Consider the following 11,267-nt stretch of genomic DNA (forward strand, 5'->3'; position numbering starts at 1 on the left):
GCATTGTTGGTCAGTGTCATGCCATTATTGTTTTAACTGGAGAGGTGTTGACTCCAGCTCAGTCAGAGACAGACTGAGGATGCTTCATGTCTGAGGGTCAAGGGGGGGCGTGGTTAAGGCAACTAGCCAGCCCAGTTTCTGACACTCCTCCTCTGTTTTTTTGAAGGCTCAAAATTTTTCTTTTGCTCTGAAAAACTACCTCTATCTGCCTGCCAAACCCATCGCTCTCTCCGTTGCCTGTCAAGAATCCGATGCATGAACAGCAACACTGTCAAGAAACTTTGTCATTTGGAGGAGTTTGTGTGAAAATGACAAAACAAAACACAACGAAATAAACACTGACAGAGATTTTGATACATTATTTTTCATTTTATTGTTATTATTTTTCAACTTTAAGTTTTCATAGAATTGTTGTGTGGTGTTACACTGTTTGAAAAATGTTTCCTTTTCTCTGAAAAAGTACCCTTTATTGTCTGCCAAACCCATCGCTCTCTCTGTTGGCTGTCAAGAATCCGATGCAGGAACGGCAACACTGTCAGCAAACTTTGCCATTTTAGGGGAGCTTGTGTGAAAATGACATTAGGCTCACGTTCTCACATGCTCTTTCCTGCTCTGCACTGTTCTGCTGTTTCCTGCTCTGCTCAACTTTGTCCTGCTCTGTTCAGGTGTTGACTCCAGCCCAGTCAGAGACAGACTGAGGACGCTTCATGTCTGAGGGTCAAGGGGGGCGTGGTTAAGGCAACTAGCCAGCCCAGTTTCTGACACTCCTCCTCTGTTTTTTTGAAGGCTCAAAATTTTTCTTTTGCTCTGAAAAACTACCCTCTATCTGCCTGCCAAACCCATCGCTCTCTCCGTTGCCTGTCAAGAATCCGATGCACGAACAGCAACACTGTCAAGAAACTTTGTCATTTGGAGGAGTTTGAATGAAAATGCTGCATGGTGTTTCAATGAAAACCAAACCAAACCAAACAAACAAAAAAAAAAAAACACTGACAGGGATTTTGATACATTATTTTTCAACTTGAGGTTTCATACAATTGTTGTGTGATGTTCCTTACTCGTTTGAATCCACTCAATAAACTCTGAAATGAACTTGCATTGTTGGTCAGTGTCATGCCATTATTGTTTTAACTGGAGAGGTGTTGACTCTTGCTTGGTCAGAGACAGACTGAGGATACTTCATGTCTGAGGTCAAGGGGGGGCGTGGTTAAGGCAACTAGCCAGCCCAGTTCCTGACACTCCTCCTCTGTTTTTTTGAAGGCTCAAAATGTTTCTTTTGCTCTGAAAAACTACCCTGTATTTGGCCACCAAAACCATCGCTCTCTCCGTTGCCTGTCAAGAATCCGATGCATGAACAGCAACACTGTCAAGAAACTTTGTCATTTGGGGGAGTTTGTGTGAAAATGACAAAACAAAACATAACAAAATAAACACTGACAGAGATTTTGATACATTATTTTTCATTTTATTGTTATTATTTTTCAACTTGAAGTTTTCATAGAATTGTTGTGTGGTGTTACACTGTTTGAAAAATGTTTCCTTTTCTCTGAAAAAGTACCCTTTATTTGTCTGCCAAACCCATCGCTCTCTCTGTTGGCTGTCAAGAATCCGATGCAGGAACGGCAACACTGTCAGCAAACTTTGCCATTTTAGGGGAGCTTGTGTGAAAATGACATTAGGCTCACGTTCTCACATGCTCTTTCCTGCTCTGCACTGTTCTGCTGTTTCCTGCTCTGCTCAACTTTGTCCTGCTCTGTTCAGGTGTTTGACTCCAGCTCAGTCAGAGACAGACTGAGGACGCTTCATGTCTGAGGGTCAAGGGGGGCGTGGTTAAGGCAACTAGCCAGCCAGTTTCTGACACTCCTCCTCTGTTTTTTTTGAAGGCTCAAAATTTTTTCTTTTGCTCTGAAAAACTACCCTCTATCTGCCTGCCAAACCCATCGCTCTCTCCGTTGCCTGTCAAGAATCCGATGCCATTGAACAGCAACACTGTCAAGAAACTTTGTCATTTGGAGGAGTTTGAATGAAAATGCTGCATGGTGTTTCAATGAAAACCAAACCAAAACAAACAAACAAAAAAAAAAAAACACTGACAGGGATTTTGATACATTATTTTTCAACTTGAGGTTTCATACAATTGTTGTGTGATGTTCCTTACTCGTTTGAATCCACTCAATAAACTCTGAAATGAACTTGCATTGTTGGTCAGTGTCATGCCATTATTGTTTTAACTGGAGAGGTGTTGACTCTTGCTTGGTCAGAGACAGACTGAGGATACTTCATGTCTGAGGGTCAAGGGGGGGCGTGGTTAAGGCAACTAGCCAGCCCAGTTCCTGACACTCCTCTTCTGTTTTTTTGAAGGCTCAAAATGTTTCTTTTGCTCTGAAAAACTACCCTGTATTTGGCCACCAAACCCATCGCTCTCTCCGTTGCCTGTCAAGAATCCGATGCATGAACAGCAACACTGTCAAGAAACTTTGTCATTTGGGGGAGTTTGTGTGAAAATGACAAAACAAAACACAACAAAATAAACACTGACAGAGATTTTGATACATTATTTTTCATTTTATTGTTATTATTTTTCAACTTGAAGTTTCATAGAATTGTTGTGTGGTGTTACACTGTTTGAAAAATGTTTCCTTTTCTCTGAAAAAGTACCCTTTATTTGTCTGCCAAACCCATCGCTCTCTCTGTTGGCTGTCAAGAATCCGATGCAGGAACGGCAACACTGTCAGCAAACTTTGCCATTTTAGGGGAGCTTGTGTGAAAATGACATTAGGCTCACGTTCTCACATGCTCTTTCCTGCTCTGCACTGTTCTGCTGTTTCCTGCTCTGCTCAACTTTGTCCTGCTCTGTTCAGGTGTTGACTCCAGCTCAGTCAGAGACAGACTGAGGACGCTTCATGTCTGAGGGTCAAGGGGGGCGTGGTTAAGGCAACTAGCCAGCCCAGTTTCTGACACTCCTCCTCTGTTTTTTTGAAGGCTCAAAATTTTTCTTTTGCTCTGAAAAACTACCCTCTATCTGCCTGCCAAACCCATCGCTCTCTCCGTTGCCTGTCAAGAATCCGATGCATGAACAGCAACACTGTCAAGAAACTTTGTCATTTGGAGGAGTTTGAATGAAAATGCTGCATGGTGTTTCAATGAAAACCAAACCAAACCAAACAAACAAAAAAAAAAAAACACTGACAGGGATTTTGATACATTATTTTTCAACTTGAGGTTTCATACAATTGTTGTGTGATGTTCCTTACTCGTTTGAATCCACTCAATAAACTCTGAAATGAACTTGCATTGTTGGTCAGTGTCATGCCATTATTGTTTTAACTGGAGAGGTGTTGACTCTTGCTTGGTCAGAGACAGACTGAGGATACTTCATGTCTGAGGGTCAAGGGGGGGGCGTGGTTAAGGCAACTAGCCAGCCCAGTTCCTGACACTCCTCCTCTGTTTTTTTGAAGGCTCAAAATGTTTCTTTTGCTCTGAAAAACTACCCTGTATTTGGCCACCAAACCCATCGCTCTCTCCGTTGCCTGTCAAGAATCCGATGCATGAACAGCAACACTGTCAAGAAACTTTGTCATTTGGGGGAGTTTGTGTGAAAATGACAAAACAAAACATAACAAAATAAACACTGACAGAGATTTTGATACATTATTTTTCATTTTATTGTTATTATTTTTCAACTTGAAGTTTTCATAGAATTGTTGTGTGGTGTTACACTGTTTGAAAAATGTTTCCTTTTCTCTGAAAAAGTACCCTTATTTGTCTGCCAAACCCATCGCTCTCTCTGTTGGCTGTCAAGAATCCGATGCAGGAACGGCAACACTGTCAGCAAACTTTGCCATTTTAGGGGAGCTTGTGTGAAAATGACATTAGGCTCACGTTCTCACATGCTCTTTCCTGCTCTGCACTGTTCTGCTGTTTCCTGCTCTGCTCAACTTTGTCCTGCTCTGTTCAGGTGTTGACTCCAGCTCAGTCAGAGACAGACTGAGGACGCTTCATGTCTGAGGGTCAAGGGGGGGTGGTTAAGGCAACTAGCCAGCCCAGTTTCTGACACTCCTCCTCTGTTTTTTTTGAAGGCTCAAAATTTTTCTTTTGCTCTGAAAAACTACCCTCTATCTGCCTGCCAAACCCATCGCTCTCTCCGTTGCCTGTCAAGAATCCGATGCATGAACAGCAACACTGTCAAGAAACTTTGTCATTTGGAGGAGTTTGAATGAAAATGCTGCATGGTGTTTCAATGAAAACCAAACCAAACCAAACAAAAATAAAGCACTGACAGGGATTTTGATACATTATTTTTCAACTTGAGGTTTCATACAATTGTTGTGTGATGTTCCTTACACCGTTTGAAACCACTCAATAAACTCTGAAATGGACGGCCATTGTCGGTCAGTGTCATGCCATCATTGTTTTAACTGGAGAGGTGTTGACTCTTGCTTGGTCAGAGACAGACTGAGGAAGCTGCATGTGTGAGGGTGAAGGGGGGGCGTGGTTAAGGCAACTAGCCAGCCCAGTTTCTGACACTCCTCCTCTGTTATTTTGAAGGCTCAAAATGTTTCTTTTGCTCTGAAACACTACCCTGTATTTGGCCACCAAACCCATCGCTCTCTCCGTTGCCTGTCAAGAATCTGATGCATGAACGGCAACACTGTCAAGAAACTTTGCCATTTTGGGGGAGTTTGTGTGAACATCCGGAGTTACAATTTTCTATCCACACCATGCTTTGCCCTGTCCTGCTCTGCTCTGCTCATGACAGTCAAAAAATCTCAATCCATACTGACTGGGTATATTTGACCCAGGCTGAAACATCAGGAGTCACGGGTTATGAGTTAAAATTTTCTATCCACAGCATGCTCTGCTGTGCTCTGTCCTGCTCTGTTCTGTCCTGCTCTACTCTGAATCATATGCTGCTTTAGGCCTCCTAGACTAGTTGCTGGTGGAAACATCTGGTGGTTATAGAAGAACAGGACAGGACCGGACAGGACAGGACAGCGCAGAGCAGAGCAGAGCAGAGTAGAGTAGGACAGAGCAGAGCAGGACAGGGCAGTCGTTAGTTTTTAAATTTCATTTAGTTTAGAGTTTAGATTTACTAGTTACCCCGGTATGTGGAAATGTTCTCCTGGTGTGTTGTGGTGTGATGGGAAACCCCACTCGTGGCTTTATAGCTATAAGAATGTAAAACATAGAGCTTCAGGTTTACTTACATGGCATTACACTGCATGTAGAGACTAAGAATACTTCGGAGGACTAAAAAAAAAAACATTGAGTGTGTTAGGAAAGGATGTTGGTGTAAAAAAAAATCATCACAAGAGTAGAGTAGAGTAAAACTTTATTCATCCCTGCAGAGAAGTTCAGGTGTCAGAGAGCTCACAAAACATATGACAACAGCCACACTACCAAATGCATATAGATGAGCACAGCCTAGCACAAAATGAAGACATCACAGTGGCAGGACAGAGCAACGAAAAACTTAAAGCTACTGTATAATAACCTTGCACAGGAATCACACACTGTTATGGGAGTCTTCCCTGTATGGCTCCTAACATCTAAACTGTCCTGAGTAGACTCTCTGCTAAATTTGAAACTGATGTCATCAAAGGGATTAGGGACAAAGCAGTACCACGTAACACAGGGTGAAAGCAAATCAGCACAGGGTGAAAGCAAATCAGCATGTTATCAAAGACCGATTCTATTCATAATGCACTTCTCATACATGCTACAAGCAACACTAAGTGCCTGACAGAGTCTGACCCCCATCCCTCCCTCTTACAGGTACACTATATTACCAAAAGTATTCGCTCACCCATTCAAATGATCAGAATCAGGTGTCCTAATCACTTGGCCTGGCCCCAGGTGTATACATTTTGGAATTATGGTATGGGGTTGTTTTTCAGGAGCTGGGCTTGGCCCCTTAGTTCCAGTGAAAGGAACTTTCAGGATACCAAAACATTTTGGATAATTCCATGCTCCCAACCTTGTGGGAACAGTTTGGAGCGGGCCCCTTCCTCTTCCAACATGACTGTGCACCAGTGCACAAAGCAAGGTCCATAAAGACGTGGATGACAGAGTCTGGTGTGGATGAACTTGACTGGCCTGCACAGAGTCCTGACCTGAACCCGATAGAACACCTTTTGGATGAATTAGAGCGGAGACTGAGAGCCAGGCCTTCTCGACCAACATCAGTGTGTGACCTCACCAATGCGCTTTTGGAAGAATGGTCAAAAATTCCTATAAACACTCTCCTCAACCTTGTGGACAGTCTTCCCAGAAGAGTTGAAGCTGTAATAGCTGCAAAAGGTGGACCGACATCATATTGAATTCTATGAGTTAGGAATGGGATGGCACTTCAGTTCATAGAATGAGTAAAGGCAGGTGAGCGAATACTTTTGGTAATATAGTGTATGTTACAAGTCCAGAGCAGTTGTGGCCCCAACTGCATGATCAACCCCTCACCACCGCTTCACAGACACAGATGGACACACACACACACACACACACACACACACACACACACTAAAACTGCTGTCTGCCTGTGTGTTAGCAGCAGAGTTGTTTCAATAACGTAAAGATGTAACTGAAGGTATACGAGGAGAAGAAGGAAAAGAGAAGCGACCACACTGTTCATGTTGTGTTTTGCCAATCAACAGATTCAGCACACCTGGGTTTATTGTACACATAATAAACCCAGGTGGGTTTATTGTACACATAATCATCACTTCAAGTGTCACAAATAATAATAACAAAATAAGAACACTACCCAATAGAGAGCAAAGCCCTGGGGACATGTATTGTTGATCTGCATATTGTACTCCTGTTTGTCATCTGCTGTTTGTTGCTGTGCCATGGTTGTTGTTTGTGTGTCTTCTTTTTTACGCCATAACTGCTTGAACTGAACTGAACTGAACATAGACCAACAGGAGTCATGGGTTATGAGTTACAAATTTCTATCCACACTAGGGGGGGGTGTTTCTGATCCACTGCTCGGGAATCATGACGGTTAGAAATCTCATTCCACACTCACTGGGTCTTTTTGACCCGCTGCCAGGGAATCATGATGCTTAGAAGTCTCATTCCAAACTCACTGGGTCTTTTTGACCCGCTGCTAGGGAATCGTGACGGTTAGAAGTCTCATTCCACACTCACTGGGTCTTTTTGACCCGCTGCTAAGGAATCGTGACGGTTAGAAGTCTCATTCCACACTCACTGGGTCTTTTTGACCCGCTGCTAGGGAGTCATGACGGTTAGAAGTCTCATTCCAAACTCACTGGGTCTTTTTGACCCGCTGCCAGGGAATCGTGACGGTTAGAAGTCTCATTCCAAACTCACTGGGTCTTTTTGACCCGCTGCCAGGGAATCATGACGGTTAGAAGTCTCATTCCAAACTCACTGGGTCTTTTTGACCCGCTGCTAGGGAATCATGACGGTTAGAAGTCTCATTCCAAACTCACTGGGTCTTTTTGACCCGCTGCTAGGGAATCATGACGGTTAGAAGTCTCATTCCACGCTCACTGGGTCTTTTTGACCCGCTGCCAGGGAATCATGACAGTTAGAAGTCTCATTCCACACTCACTGGGTCTGTCTGACCCGCTGCCAGGGAATCATGACAGTTAAAATTCTCAATCCATAGTCACTGGGTCTGTCTGACCCACGAGAACAGTACGAGGGGGACTGGGTCTATTTGACCCATTCGGGCAGCACAAGGGTTATAGTAACTTGTTGAGGCAGGCGGGGTTTTTGCAGACATCTGCTGGTATTAATTGGTACTGTATGCATGAAACCAAACATATTTCTGATGATTCAGTCATGTCATATTGCTTCCCTGCCTTTGAACCTATACGGCAGCTGCACCAGTTGCACGGTGTGGTGTTTCCTCCTGAATGCGAGAGGCGCTATGAGTTGAGAAGACAGAGCAGGAGTAGAGGAGAGAAGAAGAGAAGAAGAAGAGAGAGAAGTTACTGCCTGTAAGCTGCGTGCAATGCTACCTACTACGTCCTCCCGGTTTATTGTTTTGAAGTAATAAAGTGGGTAAACATCTCTATATGATCGACTCTAACTTAGGCTACTCATCCGCCTTTGGAACCGAGCGTTGTCACCCATTTGGACAGAGTGTAGTGCCCTATCTGTTCAAACATCTCTCTGGTCGTGATGAAGTGGAGCAGCGACATGGAGATTTTGGACATGTATGTTTTCAACTTTGAACATGTTTCTATATGACTTCACTCTTTTTGATGTTACTTTTTCTGTTGAACGTTTGGCAATAAAGACAATTAGATGTTGAGAGCTTGGTTCTTTTCTTTTTTTTATTATTTCAGATACATCCAACAAAACCATAAAGAAATACTGAATCACGCAGCAACTTATTCAACACTGTTACAGTCTCCTTAGTTGCTGACTGGCCAGCTATCACCGTGTCTATTATGATACAGGTAATGATATTGAACATAGCAATTGCACACTCCACATTGTGCAACCTCTGAGAGCTGCTGGTTAGAGGTCTGTACAGCAACTCCATGCAGCCCGCAATGACAGCCATGAACAGCTCAATATTCATCATGATGAGGCATGTTAGAACAGTCCTGCTGGTCTTTCTGGATTCTGGCCCCTGCAGATATCTGAGTAATCCACTTTTCTTTTCATTAATTTTTCTCCTCTGGGCAGCGAAGTAGCTGAGCACTATGCTGACCACCATGGCCAGGCACCCGAGAATAACAAGCGCTATCCCCGCATAGTTGTGTCTAACCTCAGGAGGATGAGGTGATGATGAGGTGAGGTCCTAATTCAAACTTCAACGGTATCAATAGGCCACCAATCAAAATTTAGGCTTGGTCAAAAATATTAGTTTCAGAAGTCAGTCAGTCAGTTCAAAAAAAAATTGGGCTGTAAAACCTACACACATGATTTACATAACTCTAACTCAGTTGTCCCATGGTGGTGAAACAACGAGGTGAAAAACAACCGTATCTCCCCTATTATCTCAGCTGCAGGACAAGGACATGTGCTCTAGACCGTGGTCAGAGACCGACTGAAACAGAGCAGTGTGTCTGAGACTGGAGTGGGCGTGGTTTAAATAAATATGCAGCAGTTTTTCTTCTCTCCTCCCCTCCACACTTTCCTTCTATCCAATCAGAAGTTGGGTGAACAATCTTGCGCTCTTGTCCTGTTTCAGGTAGGGATGCACCGATGCATCGGCTGAACATCGACATCGGCCGATGTTCGGCTCGTTGACTGCCATCGGCCATCGGCAAAAAAAGATGACATTCACCGATGGCAGTGGCCGATGTTTATGTTGGTTTAAATGCCGCATGAACGCTGTGCTGGGAGGAACCTTTCTTTTTTCCTTTTTTGGGGGGTGGGGGGGGGGGGGGGGGGGGATATTAGCGGTGCAACGGATCATCATTGATCCCTGATCTGTTCGGATCAATATCTTCAGTTCGGCACACATGTGATCCGCGGATTGATTTTTGAAAAAAGAGTTGCGCGCATGTTTAATAAACACACTTGTTAAGTGCAGCGCGGTCATGGCGAGCGGAGGAACGGAGGAACTTGAACGCCCCTCGTCATATGGGCTTAATACAATGGGCTTAGAGAGGAACTCGTCTGGTCGCTTTTTTTTCTAACCTCCGCCGGGCCACGTGTATGTGTTTACACCGACGCCAGCGCGAAATCAATAAACGGAGCGGTGGATTACGTAACTGTTATAAACATTACGTTACGCAGCGCGTCTGTGTCGCGGTGCCACAGAGACAAGAGCTGGGACACGGACACATGGGGGGGCGGCGGCCAGTAGACTACTACACTGATGTTGCAACGAGAGAGACGCCAGGTGAAGGCAGAGAGCCTCCGTTCTCACTGTAACCAGTCACAAGTCATGTAGTTAACTATCACAATTACTCTGGGGCTTTTTAATTGAGGTAAAAATGTAGCGCAGCCACAGGAGAAATCCTGATTAGTTCCTCTTTCAGTGTATACAGAAAGTTTTAGTTCATCAACCGTTTGAAAAAAAAAACCTTTCATCATTCTGTCTCTGTGTTACTGCAGATAAAGGGCGTCAGGGAGAGAAGTCCAAGTAATTTGACATATTTGAGCATTTTATATAAAAAAAGTAATGCTATAGTTACTTTTCCTGGTAACTACTTTTACCATATAGCAACTCTAATACTAACTCTAGGCCACTGTAAGTGTTTTAAGGTTATGTCAACTAAAAATTGTTTCATAAATTTGTCTAACTGAATTTGTGCTCATTAAATAATAATATGATGAAGAGCTGAAAGACTTTTAAAATAGTTCAGTAATGTTTCTGTGGCACCAAAGACGGAATAAATAACAAAAAGAAAAAACATCGGCATCGGCCATCGGCCAAGTTGTTATTTTAAACATCGGTATCGGCATCGGCCCAGAATTTCACAATCGGTGCATCCCTAGTTTCAGGTCATGTTTCCACCTAGATTTAGTTGAGAGGGCAGTTTTTTAAAATAAAAAAGTAAAGTGTTGAGGGGAGTTTTTTCCAAACAACGTCAGCGAATCAGCCGCTTTTGACATGTAAAAGCCCTTCCCAAGTCGACACTGACGGTAGCACCAGTGAGGCTTTAAGAGGCGCTTCAGTTCAGCCTTGACTTAAACATAGCTACAACACTTCTGGAAACCAAGGGAGCTTCTTCAGTGATTCACAACACAACTCAACTCCAACAACAACAACATGGGCGATAAAAAGCCTATGGTGATTGTAACTCAACATCCTCCCTGGTACACGACCAGCAACCAAAATGATTTCTTCAGCAGCGAAGATGTTTTCAGTTGTAAAAGCGACAAAGGACTGTACAAGGAAGTGTGGAATCTGATGAGATGCAAGCAAGAGGAAATGTCCAGAGTACAGGGGAAATTCAAACCTAAAACCGTCAACAGGATTCTCAGGGACAAAGTGATCCAGACTGCTGGTAGCATAAAGCAAAAGCCTTCACATGGGCTCCTCCTTGCCCTGATGGACCTGGTGGACATTGAAGAGGGCGGCGAGCTTGAATCCATGACTGGTGTAGACAAAGCCGGTGTCAAACATGTGCTTCTGGCAAGCGGAAGCTACACACTTTTTTCGATACCGAGTAAAGACTTGACAAGCGGCAACGGTAGGAAAATCATTCCCGTGGTCACACAGTACTTTGACAAATCCAACCTAGCATTCTGTGATCAGAGCAGGTCTATGATCGGCACCTACACGGTTGCTATGACAACAAAGGGAGGAACTTTTGGCACCTCTTATTTTTTACAAG

This window comes from Trachurus japonicus, chromosome 17, assembly GCF_045865225.1.
Source record: "Trachurus japonicus isolate A0001 chromosome 17, Traja_1.0".
Taxonomy (NCBI): Eukaryota; Metazoa; Chordata; class Actinopteri; order Carangiformes; family Carangidae; genus Trachurus; species Trachurus japonicus.